The 13,267-nt window shown below is 32.2% G+C and overlaps 1 long non-coding RNA gene across 1 annotated transcript; it reads right to left on the reverse strand.

The window, feature by feature from the left end:
- Positions 1-8,414: 8,414 nt before the first annotated feature.
- On the reverse strand, positions 8,415-10,290 carry LOC108662182 (uncharacterized). The gene is made up of 3 exons (XR_001927982.2): positions 10,072-10,290; positions 9,488-9,536; positions 8,415-8,874 (listed from the first exon to the last, which is right to left on the reverse strand). It is a non-coding gene; the product is annotated as an uncharacterized LOC108662182 (long non-coding RNA).
- Between the last annotated feature and the right edge of the window lie 2,977 nt (positions 10,291-13,267).

Raw genomic sequence — 13,267 nt, forward strand, 5'->3', positions numbered from 1 at the left:
ACTAAAACTTCAAATTACCATTTTACCTTTATACTCTAAATTATATCGAAATTAAAATTTTTCACTTCTAAACTTCAAATCATACTCCAATAAGTCAAATGGGGCCAAAAAATCTTTTCTAAAAATTCTAATTTTGTCCCTAAGTGGCAAATGATAATTTTGCCCTTGAATAGTGAAAATTTCGGTTTGACTCCAAATTGATCCTCGAACTTCGAATTACCATTTTGAGTCATCCATGAGCTGTGAAACTCTTAATTTCACCTTAAAATTCCTATTTGAACTAGTTCGAGGCTTAATCGACTTAATGGTACCATTAGGGGCAATATCGTCTTTTAACGATTTCTCAAACTTCCTAAATATGTAACCATTCTATTGAGCATGTAAATGGCGTCGTAATTATTTTATAGAACAGGGTTTGACAACACTACCCCCCTTAAAATAAAATTTTATCCTCAAAATTTCACTTATCAAACTCAAAGAAAATGTGAGGTATTTTCTTCCATTATTTCCACATACTTCTTGTTTATCTCACAAGTATAAAATATCAATCTTCTTAATCATATTAATCCATCTCGTACAGCTTAACCATGCTATAGATCATATTTCCTTGATATTATCTCCTTGACTATTTTTCAAAGTCTCTTATGTTCACATAGTTCAATTTCTGATAAAATTTCTTATCATTGTACTACCTACATCACACATCATTTATTAAGTTTGAATCTTAATTCATTAAAAATCATTCTTCATTTTAGTTGATCACAATATCAACCCCACATATGTGTATATGCCTTATAATCCCATTTACGCTTCCAAGATCTACCTTGATTTGATCATTGAATACGATGCAGTATCACAATTTCTCAGAGTCATTCCTTTGTCCTCAATCATCTTTCATGCCTCTATATTGCTTTGTATCCCATCCTCATACTTATGTGACATGTCAGTCATGAGTCTAACTTGACTGTATAGCCATTTGCTCCTTAAGCTTTAATGTTTTCTCATTGCGAAAAGTCTTTCGAATTTATCACATCAGAGTATTCATAAGGTGGATACATATCCATATTTTATAGTTCAAGGTTTAACGCAGCAAACATTGTCTCATCATTAAAGTTCTACCGTTATTTATCGATCATAGCTCCCTTACACACTTACCTATACATTCCTGGGTTACCTACAAGCCACTCATGGCCATCCAACTTTTGCCCTCTTATAGTAAGTCAAACTAATATATTCTTTTATGCTTTTTCATACGCTATCTTGATAAAGTTTCACTCTTTCATACGAATATAACATCATTCTTCCTTAACCAATTTACAAATTGTACTTCAAATTGCAAGACTTAAAACTAGATTCTCCTCAAGTTCTTTTCAATATTAATACTAATATCACTCTCAGCTTATAGCTTCCTTTTTATAATCACATAACTTAGTGCTTGCTTTTACAAGATCCACGACAGAACTTCTCTTGAGTATTTCTTTAGGGATATTTATCTTAAACTTATGTCTCACAACATGTGATCACTTAACCCCTAACTTAGCCATTTATGTGGCATTCTCTTCGGGGCCCACTCTAAGGTATTGTTATATCTGTATCGATCCCCTTAGCTTCCTGACCCTACAGGACCGCATACACCAAGTATCGAATCCCAAACCTTTTACTTCCCCCGAAGGGAACGCCTTTAACTTATTCATATCGATACCTTTCAAAACCTTAAAACTCCAATTACCAAAACTTAGAATCAAGTTCAATGACCTTGGGTCAACTCGTGAATTCAACTTCACATCTGTCTCATTTTATTTATTCGTCTTAGATATGAAGTGTTCTTAGCACCGCGGCACGGTGGCTATTGGAGTTTACTTGATCAATGTTATTCATCTATATTTAAGGTTACTACACTAATCATTCTCAACCGTTTGGTTTCCCTTCAAGCTTACATCACAATTTTCATAACCATTTATATCGTCTTGTGCTTATCACATATAATAAGTAAAATAGATACTTTCAAATTCATCTCATCCTATTCAATCTAACATGACTTAACCTAACTCGGGGCCACGCAGTGTCAGTGTGGATTTCTTAAAACAACTTTAAAATCGAAAACTTTAAAATCCAAAGCTTTAAAATCAAAATATTTGATCTTTAAACCATGCTCTGATACCAACCGAATTGTCACGACCCGAAACTCTCATCGAGCCAGTGACAACTGCCGCGACGTCCCGATAGGCACTCATTACCCCGAATGCCGATCGAAACCCCGCAAAGCTTAGCATCAGCTTCCGCATCTCCCCAGTGAGCGACAGTTATTAAATCTCACATTTCAAAAAAATCATAAGTCATTTCTAAATCAAAACAATAAAATATTACTTTTTGGCTCACAGGGGTATTTTCGTCATTTTTCTTCAAAATTACCGAAACTCGCCAAAAACATGGTGTAAAAACTAAATATATTCATACATACTTTAAATCAAATAACTGAAGAATAAAATTACTTTTACAGTGATACGTGGGCCCCCAACTGACTAAGAAGATGTAGGGCTATGAACCTTTACTTTTTAGGATACAACTCCGAGATTAATTCTCGTCTTAATCAACTATCAACAAATTATCCTGAGCCTGAAAAATGGATAGGAAGAAGGGTGAGATTATGATTATATAATCCCAGTGAGTAGACAGACACCATCAAAATAATCTAAAGCCGAGTAATAGGAGACAATTAAAATAATTCATCCCAATCCATATAAATAATTGGATTTCATTCAATTACTCAACATGGCTTATGCACTTTTCAAAAACTTGGCCCTTGCCAAAAATCCATTCTCGGGGATACCCCGCGGAGGCATCTTACCGAGACCGCCAAGGTTGTTTATTGTCACACACACAAACACATTTTACCTCTGACAACACAGCCGTTCCTTGGCGTTGGCTGAGTCTCACTCTCACGTGGTGGCCTGAAGGTGAGGTGCACTCAAATCCTACCTCGGGAGTTATCCTACGCGCCTCTCCAATCGAGGTAAGCTCAATAATTGGGAACCGTGCCCCTCTAATTAGGCTAGCCCACGGAACCCCCGTCACTGCAGTGCCCACTTTATAACCCACCAACCAATAAAATCACAATAGTATGACATGGCTCACTTAACACATTTAAGGCAAATCAAAGCAGTTCACATATTCTTTAAATTATAAAAATAACCAGTCATACCCACATTTATCATAAGCCATTTAATGTAAAATCATGGATAAACAACACTTCATAGTATAGGTCTCCAATTACTCTATTTTTGAAATCATTATTAAATTTTCAAAAATTTTATAAAATTATTTTATAAAATCTCATTTTCCCATAAAACACAATAATTTTCCAATTAAACCATTTTTCCATAAAATTACACAATTAAATAAATCTACTCTAGATAATTAAGACGATAGTAAGTTTACTCACAGTTCTAGGAGTCGATATACTCCTATTTTCAATCCACGGGTACAGTCCTTTACCCGTATCTAATGGCTCACCACCTAGCCATAATCCATGGCACATATTTCAATTAAATTGTGTCTAACAATCATAAGCTATTTCAAGCTCGATATATATACATGATATGAAATGAAAAATGCACAGGTAGCCATCTAGACCCGATATTGACCTAAGTCGATTTTTCATCCAATAAATTGGTCAATGCGTCCAATTTCACTCCAACTTGCTCCATTTCTTTTCCAAACCCTCAATTCACCAAGCACAACTAATTAACACACAATTAGGTGAAATTTATCTTCACTTTTCTTCTTGGAACTTTCGGCCAACAATGGTACACTAACTCCGTGATTTTTCCTACTTAATTTTCTCTCCATAATTCATTAATTCCTACACCAAAAACTATTTTTTCTTAATCAAATCACCTAGAATAACATCCCATTCTTCCTCTTTATTCACTTAGAGAATTCGGCTATTGATGGGCACCAAACCTTTGGTGATTTTCTTCATTTGTTTTCATGCTACACATCATTAATCACCTAAAAACACTAACATACCTAAAAATCAAACCAATCCAAGATCATTCTCTCTCCATACCCATTTTGACCAGCCATGAATTCATCATGAAAACATGTAATTTAACCATGAAAATTAAGGGAAAATGCATGGGTAAGGTAAATCACTAGCAAAATCAAAAAAATTTTACCTTTGCTTGATCAAATCCTTGAATTCCAACACTTTCTCTTTGATTTGTCCCACCTAGGGTTTGTTTTTCCTTGGTTTCTCTTCTCTTCTGGTTTGGCTGATCACTATGGGAGAAATAGGCTGATTTTTTTACCTTTTTATAAAGAGATAATAAAATAATAAAAACATGACACATGGCATTTCCTTATTGGTTCAAATTTTAAATATTTAACTTTTAATTCTTTAATTCTCCACCACACATTTCTCATGTTTATCCATTTCCATGATGAATAAAATCTCTTGGTCTTGACAAGTGTCGAGGTAAAAATTTACCGATTTACCCCCGGGGTGGTAAAATTACCATTTCACCCTTATACTCCAAATTATATCAGAATTAAAATTTTTCATTTCTAAACTTCAAATCATACTCCAATAAGTCAAATAGGACTAAAAAATCTTTTCTAAAAATTTCCATTTTGTCCCTAAGTGCAAATGATCATTTTGCCCTTGAATAGTGAAAATTTCGGTTTGACTCCAAATTGATCCTCGAACTCCGAATTACCATTTTGAGTCAACCATGAACTGTGAAACTCTTAATTTCACCTTAAAATTCCTATTTGAACTAGTTCGAGGCTTAATCGACTTAATGGTACCATTAGGGGCAATATCGTCTTTTAACGATTTCTCAAACTTCCTAAATATGTAACCATTCTATTGAGCATGTAAATGACGTCGTAATTATTTTATAGAATAGGGTTTGACACACTAAATGCTTACCACTTGAATCTGTTTAGTTGCACACCATCCATTCAATAAAAGTTGTTTTATTAATATCAGGTCTATATATAACACTCATTATGTTCTCATTATCATGAAAATAAATATTTTGTTGTTTTGGTAAATGAACTATTAATCTTTGGATAGTTGGTTCCTTATGGTGTATTGGAAAGGCAAAATTTCTCTAACATGCTTAATAAGTTGATAGGTATCTACAATCTAAATAAGTTGTGATATCATCTATTTTCATAGGTGTATCTTGTTAATTTTGTTGACTATTTTAATTTTTGTCTTGTAAGTTCTATTCAATGTTTGCATTAGTATCACGTACAATTACTCTAGCTCGATCAGATCTTTTATTTATATACTTGAATAGGTACTTTATAACTCTAAATTGTTCACAAATTTCAACAATAATGTGTGCTTAATATTTGACAACTAGGTCTGCATTATAAGGAACTACATATTTATTGTCTAATTAAATATTGTTCTTGGTAGTTACATTTTGTGGAACATTTCTCCTTTTATATATTGGAAATCCATCTTCATTTATTGTAATTCTTGATTAGAAATCTTTTGGATAATATTTTGAACAAAATCCTTTAGTCATACATGGAAAATTAGGGTATGCAAAACCACATGGTCCATGGATCATAAATTCTGCTACAAATTAGTGTGCAACAAGATTTGCAAATTTGTCTGACAATTCAGCTGATATAACTTTGTCAACATTTTGAGAGGATGAGCATTTATAATCATGATGCAACCAGAGGAAGATAAGCACATGCAGCAATTCTCTTTTTTGGAATTCGATGATGTAAGTCATTGGATTGTGAAAAGTTAAGAATAATTACTTAGGGTAGAAGATATGTTAAATTCTTAAAACTAAGTTCAGTGTGGTAATCGGTGTAAAATTTTTTAATAAAAAGTAAACAAAATTGTGTCTTACCAGCTGTGACAAAACCAAAGTGTTTTTTCTTCATCAAATCATCCATTAAATAATGAAGTTTCAATCTAAAAACTCTTGATATTAAATCGAGTCTATCATTTGGTTTTAATTTGATTTAGGATTAAACTTAATGCACTTTGAATCTCTTCCCATTTAACATTGCATCCGTAATACCTATAGATGGCCATGGAATCTTAGTAATTTTGTAATAAATATCCAAGGCCTCCAGTAAAGCTAGATGGTAGCATGGCACATTTTCTTATGGCATTTGCATTATTGTCTTCTCTTGCAAAACCATCGTTTAGACCTCTATACAACTCAGATCTTAAATTTTTTTGATTATTTCTTATGTATAATAATCTGTCTTCTTCTATAGTCGTATATGCATCTATTACAAACTGTTGTAGCAATCTACCACCTCTTAACTATGTATTTTTTAAAGTTGATTGTTGCTGAATTATATATGCATAATATTCTCACATTGTTACATTTTTATGTTTTGGTTTTTTTTCTAGCTATTGAATGTACGTAGTTTAAATTAGTTGTACAACCATCTTCTCTATAAGAGGAAAGAAAAAGGTATTGTACTACCATGAAAGAAGGATGCAATTCACTTATTTGTTTAAGCCCTTCACTTATACAATCAACTATTATGTCTTGACGGTCATCATGTTGTCCTAAATCACCTACTATTAAACCAGCAATTTCAAAAGTTGTGAGTGATCTATAATTTAATTGTGAATCAATTCAAGATGCTATAAGTCTAAGTTCAAGAGGGGCAAAATTTGTACTTGTTAATCTTTCTCAAGCCATCCTAAAGATTTTAACACTTTGGTTATTATCATCAAACATTTTCATTAAACCTTCAACGATAGATATATCAATGGCATTATTGTTGTCATCATTTCTAAAACTTGTAATCTGTTTGAGATTTCATTCTTAATGTCATAGATGTATAGTTGAGCAAACTTAAATTAATTACCAGGCATGGGCAGTAAAGATCCTATTCTATGATAAGTCTGATCGTTAATTTTGAAAATATAATGTCCTATCCTATTGTTTATTGATTTATCAATTTGTGCTCCTAATGAAGCCAATTGAAACATATTATTATACATTCTTATATATATATATATATATATATATATATATCTAAATTTGAGATCTCTATGAGTTGTACTATCATTAAGGAAATTGTTTAGAAAAAACAGTGTTTCTCTAAAAGAAAGTATTTGGCAACAAAAATTAAAAGTTGGATTCCTATTTTCATTTGAAATATCAAATCTTTTTTCATACTACATATAAGCCAAGCAAAAATGACATATAATTAAGCACTCCAAAATAAAAGTAGTGTGGCAACTTCCTATCATGTGCATCACCAACAAAAATGAAATATATCAATTATTATATTTTAAAAATATATTATAATCATTTAATACATTTTATTGTGCATTTCATAAAACTTACGTAATTTCTGTTGCTACTTCTGTCACATGGCTCATGAGTTTCAGCCATACAGTCCGAAGATTGATAATTAAAACTTTTGATTTGACCTTCATAAATTCATGTGCACAACATCTTAATTCAGTATTAGCTATACCATAATTTCCTAATTAATTAACAATTAAGTAAATTAATATGTACAAATTATTGATAATTTATGAAATGAGAAGTTTACCAATAAGATTGGCATGGAAAGGATTTGTCAATCGAGTTAATGAAGCAACGAAATCAGTAAGATGATCAGCCGAAGAGAAATTATGAGTTATGATTTCAGCACTCCCTGTAAGATGGTTACTCGAACTAGTTGCAGGAAAAGTTGTGAAATTGATTTGGCTTGGATTGGGTATAACGTTTGGTGAATTTACACAAAAATGAATTCTGATTGAGTCCACCAAAGTTGTTTCCAATTCACTGTGGGCATTTACAGTAGAATGCACTGTGACATGCCCAGCAGGAGGTATATTAATAGCATTGATTTTGTTTTTTTTTTTTTTACATTGGTTGAAATGAGGAGAGGTTTTAGCTGTCACACCATTCACTCCATTTGGTTCAGGGAAACAATGGCCACAGTTGGAATATGCGTACATGATTCAACATTACATTGTAAATTCAATATATATAGTTGACATAAAATAGACAATTTTGTATGCAGTTCTGTTTGCTTTGATTTCATCGTAAATAAAGATGAGAATACAATTAAATATAATCAAGCATCCCAGGCATAAATCTGATTTGCATATTGTTGGTCACGGTCAGCCATGTGCTAGCAATATCAATCTAATTTGCATAAGAAATATGCATAAGTAATAAGTTGGGGAAAAAATCAACAGAGAGTGAAAAAAACAGAAGCAAATGATAGGTTGAGATTGAAAAGATAAGTCTAATCTAGAGATTGGAAAATAACAAAGAAAGAGTAAATCTTGGTCAAACAAACATGAAAATATCTGTATTGCAAAGTAGACGTAAATTGGGCAGAACAAATGAATCATCATATGTTAGAAACAAAGTAAATATAATTGATGTATATAAGAGAATATTGACTTTACAATGGTTGCGACATGCATTACTTGTCAAAACAGAAGGAAAGAATAATTATATGTTTATATATAGTGCCTGTCATGGGATAAAATAATTATATTGTCATCAAATAAGCAAAATTTGTGAGAGAAAAATTATTCTTGCGATCACTGAAGGAGAGGTCACTCATTGCAGAGTGTTGATTTTGGCTGCACGCCTATAGGCAAAAAGTCAATAGAAAAAAACAAGAAGAAAATAACTAGGAACCAACTGCTCCACAAAACCTCATGAGGAAAAACGTAAGAGTTTTAAAAAAAAGAAATATGCATGAACGGTAGGAAAATTACGGCGAAACATGTGCTTTACAAATAGCATTCACATTCAAAAACATGTTTCAATAGAATATGGCCCCTTGAACCTGACCTGATGTCCTAAAGCTTGGTTGAATAAGCGATTGCTTCATTCAAGTTCACTGCAAAGGAAATTCACAAAAAATGAAAAAGAAAACAACTGACAAATTATTAAGTAACTAGAAAATATAATTTCAATGTTAACTTTATCTGAATAAGCAAAAACGAATAAAAAATAATAAAATAGCAAAAAAAGCAAAAAATATAAATTAATAATAAAAGAACATAACATAGTCAGTTGATCGAGCGAAAAAACCATTGTTGATCATATAAATACACAAAGCTGAAGGCAGGCGAAAAAAAATGTACATTCATTGTCAAGGTGAATATGAAATCACTACTTTTTTGCTGTGAATAGAAAAACAGTAAAAATTCATATTTTTTTTTTATTTTTTTTGGATTCAAACCAATCGTATGATTTTCAATTTATAATTTTTATTATTTCATATTAGCAAAGCAATTTTCCAACTATGGCTCTAAAATATATAACATAATAAATAATTATTTGAATATTATATATTTGTTCCTCATAATTCCTCAACTTGGACTGAAGTTTTCCAAGAAGGCATGGGCAATTGAAAAAGCAGTAGAAAAATTACAGCAAACCATATGCCTTACAAACAGCATTCACAGTGAATAACATGTTTCAGTATAATATGACCACTTGAACCTCACCTGATGTCCTAAACCTCGGTTCAATAAACAGTCCTTTCATTCAAGTTCACTGCAAAGGGAATTCACAAAAAATCAAGAAACGAGCAGTCAAAAAATATAAACCAATAAGTATAGATAATACAAAAATAAAGCAAAACAAAAAACAAACAGGCTAAAAAAAAAAAGGAAACAATTAACTTTGAAACTAAAGATAATCAATTAATAAACCAAAATCATTAAGTACATAGAAAATATAATTTCAACGTTAACTTTACTTGAATAAGCAAAAATGTATCAATAATGATAAAATAGTCAAAAAGCATAAAATAAAAATCAATAATAAAAGAACATAACACGTTTAGTTCACTAAGCCAAAAAGACCATCGTTCATCACATACATACACAAAGCCATAACAAATTATAAACAAACCAATCGAAAATAAAATAGAACAAAGATCACAAACGTTATACAAACAAATAATAAATAACTATTTATCAGAAATTGTTACTCAACAAAAATATTTAGAAGGCAGAACAGAAAATTGAAAAGAAACAAACAGAAATATGCAACAAATTTTACAGACAAATAAACCAAAAATCCTCACATGATACTCCAAATGAATCTCAAGAGAGCAAAACAGTTAGAAATCCGAAGCAAGACTGAAAGGGCACAAACAAATGAAAGGAAGTGAGAAAGACCCAAGCAAAAATCCACCCTCCACAGAAGTCAAAAAGAACACGGGCATGAGCCTGCCCAAAGCAGCTCGGGGGAAAACGAAAAGAACGCGGGCATGAAGCTTGCCCGACACAGCCCGAAGGCAAAAAGTGCCTCCGGAATTGCCAATTGTCAACATATTAAACAGACCACTAATAAACAAAAGGAGAGGCCACATGAAAACCGTACAAAACCTCCTTTAAATGATAGTTATAGATGGATGGGTTGGGCTAGTTTGGATTGGGCTTAGATCTAAATATGAACTTAGCTTGGTTGAACTCATGAACACCTCTAACTTAAAATTTCTTACTAGTTTGAGATATGTTAGTTTGCGATAATATCTAAAGGATTTTTAAATTATTTAAAAAATTTAAATAAATTTTTATTCTTTTATTACAATCAATTAAATCAATCTCTTTTTATATTGAGTCAAATAAATATTTATCATTAATGATTAATTAATTATTATTAGTTAAAATGTTAATTATCATTTTATAGCACATAATGTTGACATGGCAAATAAATATGTTATAATGTATGATGACATGATATATTGATATAGCATGATGACATAGTCATGTGGTATTTTCCATCCTCAACATCAATGATACATTAGCATTATGTCAGCATCACGTTCGCATAAATTTACAAGTGATATTTTGACAAATAACAATTAATTAACTATTAATATAAGAGTTTATTCGATTTAAAATAAAAATACAATGATATCTTTTTTAACAACAAAAAGTAACAAGATCTTGGTTGAAAACTCAATTAGTAAGCTTGGATTACAACTCCTCAAAATGCACCAAATCAACAAAAAACTAATCTTAGACCTCACTTCTTTGAAACCACAGCTTAAATCTGCCCTGCACTTCTGTTTGCACTAAAAGCAACCCACAGAAGATTTTCCTGCCTTATTACCCCCTCTTTGGCAATTGGTCTACTCTTGTATTCACATCTCTTAGAACATGTTGAATTCTCCAATTCCTTATACCATTTTGCAGTTTCTCAATGTCAATCAACAATCTTCTTAACCTCCAAATAACAAAGCTTGGCTATTCCACCCATTTCACAGCATTCAAATAATCACTTTCCACCACCAACCGGTAAGAGAATCCCCAATCAGTTGCTTATTCCATTATCGGAGAAATTGAGAAATTTTTATTCACTTATGTAGACATCGTAAGTTAACCAAAGTAATTTAAGAAAATGTTAAAATAATTATAAAGATGAATAAAGATTTAATTTGATTTAAATTTTTAACTTTGAATTGAACTCATAATTAAATTCACCTCCTTCAATAATCCTTCGAGAACAATGAGTGAGAGAAGGTGGTTAGATAGCTTATGCTCAATCTATGTCTACAACTTGAGCAAGAAGGTTACTGGGTTGGCAATCAAAGGTGCTTTTGAAGAGTATGGACAGGATGAAGATGTGTTGAAGCCGAGGAAAAGTTATCAAGACTGAGGGAGATCAACAATTTTCGCATTTGTAAGATATAGGAAAAGGTTCGAAATGGAGAAAACTTTGCAGTGGGGAGGCCATTGGTGATTGGACAATAAAAGGGTTATGGTTAAAAGGGCAGAACCGATAAGAAAGGCTTAGAAAGAAGAAAGGCTCAAAGAGAAGGAAGAAAGGTTTTAACAGTTGAAAGTAGAAGTGAGCGAATGGATAGAATCAAAAGTAAGGATAAGAGGACATATAGGGATGTTGTGTTAGCAAAGGAAAATATTGCAGAAATAAGTGAAATCATGTGAAGAATATAGAAAATGGGGGAGAAATCAAAGAAGATGACGAACAATGAGGAAAAGAAAGCCACTATGGCCGAGGATAAGAAATTAGTGTCAGGCAACAAGAAGGACAACATCAAATTAGTAAAGAGGTGATAACAATTAGTACCAACATTCCTGGTGATGAGATGATGTGGGTTAAAAGTAATGCAGTTAGGAGGCTAAGAGCTAAAGTGACATGTGATGCCATTAAAAAAGGTTTGTTAGGTGAAGGGATTAAAACCCAAGGAAGGATCATTGAAGGAATGTTGTTACTTCTTAGCTTTGAAGATCAGCAAATGATGGTGTAAGTTGAATATCTAGATCCATGTGTGAATATTAGAACACCAAAAGCATAAACTGTTTATTGCATACCTGTTTGATTCATAGAGGTTGCTATTGTTTGCAGTAAAAAGACGAAAAATATTTGGTTAGCTAGATCTTCATCTTCGCACTTCTCTATTATTTGTGGCAGCTTTCAATGGACAGATACCGTTAAGTTAAAAGAGAAGAAGAGACCTAGCAATATATATATATAATAAATAAAACCCCAATACAAGGCTCCCATTAAAAGTGTATTAGGCCAAAGCCTACACAACCGTCAAATCACACTAACTTAATTAAACGTGTAAAACCCATCATTAACTGATTATTTTAATATTAATTAGGTACTCATGTTTTGTCTCGAGACTAAACTATCAATCTATTTTATCAAATCAAAATTATCAATTAATAGAAGCCCACATAATAGAAAATTCTAACAGATAGAGGCCATGCTAGAGAATTATGCTGAAATCTTTGAGTTTTGGTTTATCTCTATCACACCGCTAACTTTAGCACATCAAGAAAAAGATATAAGACTATGGGTAAAATTAACAAAGGTCTCAGTAAAACTCTAGCATGTCAATACTTTCAAAGCTATAGGGCAACGGTGAGAAGAATTCCTGGCAACCGACAAGGAAACCTACAAAAGGAAAGGTTTGACCAACCCCACGTTCTTGTGCATGTTAGTAGCAGAGTTTAGATATACCAAAGCGAGTCTTTCTTGAAGCAGAGGGTAAGATTAGTAATTTATTTGTGCAAATTATAAGAATTGAGGAGAGCATTGTTTTAGAGCCTTATGTCAAAGGGAAGGAAAAAAAATACAAGCCTTGGGTGAGCATGATGCAAACAGAGGCGGTGGGGATGTTTTTGACGACCAAGAAAAACAAACAAGAGTGGAGACACTAAACGGAGAGAATTATGCAGTAAACGGCATTGGTAAAAGTGAGGGATTGACAAGGCAATCTGACACAAAAGGGGAATTTGAATTAA

Source organism: Theobroma cacao, chromosome 5 (assembly GCF_053813885.1).
Source record: "Theobroma cacao isolate CCN51 chromosome 5, ASM5381388v1, whole genome shotgun sequence".
Lineage (NCBI taxonomy): Eukaryota > Viridiplantae > Streptophyta > Magnoliopsida > Malvales > Malvaceae > Theobroma > Theobroma cacao.